Genomic DNA, 855 nt, shown 5'->3' with positions numbered 1-855 from the left:
GGAGCTTTACTCTGTATCTAACCCTGTGCTGTACCTGTCCTGGGACTGTTTGATGGGACAATGTAGAGGGAGCTTTACTCGGTAGCTAACCCCGTTTTTTTTTCACACTTCAAACTTTTATTTACCAACAGGTCATGATCAACAGTTGTTCCATACAGTTTTACGATCACTTGGCTTTCCCCACCCCAATAGAAAACTTTACTGCAATAGTTACAATTCACAACCAAGTTAATACCCCATTTAAAGATCGTACCAAAACTGACAATTCAAAAAAAAGGTAGATAAACAATGCCTAACAAATGAAAAGCATCAATAGTATGAGGTGGTGGAGGAAATGGAAATATAGGCACAGTGTTGATTTCCAAGTGTTGGATATTTTAGCTGCTCTCTTCCAGGGTATGCTTGTCAAACGGATACTCTGCCACGCCATTCTGGGGTGCTCCCATGTGGACTAGATTGGTGATGAGATCTCCAAGCTTCTTTATGGCCTGGACCTGCTCGTCCAAGTAGTGAGTCTCCAGGAAGTCACACATATGGGGATCGATCTTGTCTGAAGCCAGTTTATGCAGCTCCAGGAGAGAGTGGTTGACTGTTTTTTTCCAGGTGAAGGGCACACCTCATCGCTTCCAGGCCATTGTTCCATTCATCCCGGTCAGGTTTCGCAACGTCCCGGAGAATGACACGGCCCCCACGCCTGTTCTGGAATTGCATCAGTTTTTCAGCATTCCTCGTGGGATTGTTGCTGGAAAAACTTGGCAAACTTCTTCAGCGCAACATCATCCCGGTCAAAAAAGGCAGACATGGACATGTAAACATACGAGGCATAAAGCTCCATGTTGATCTGGCGGTTGACGG

The 855-nt window shown here is 45.3% G+C and overlaps 1 pseudogene; it reads right to left on the bottom strand.

Annotated features, from left to right (window-relative positions):
* Positions 1–281: 281 nt before the first annotated feature.
* Positions 282–855, bottom strand: part of LOC137374377 (ferritin heavy chain pseudogene) — a 629-nt pseudogene continuing 55 nt past the window's right edge.

Source organism: Heterodontus francisci, chromosome 1 (assembly GCF_036365525.1).
Source record: "Heterodontus francisci isolate sHetFra1 chromosome 1, sHetFra1.hap1, whole genome shotgun sequence".
In the NCBI taxonomy this organism is placed as follows: Eukaryota; Metazoa; Chordata; class Chondrichthyes; order Heterodontiformes; family Heterodontidae; genus Heterodontus; species Heterodontus francisci.
The sequence above is the reverse complement of the archived record's forward strand: the minus strand, read 5'-3'. Positions and strand labels throughout refer to the sequence as shown.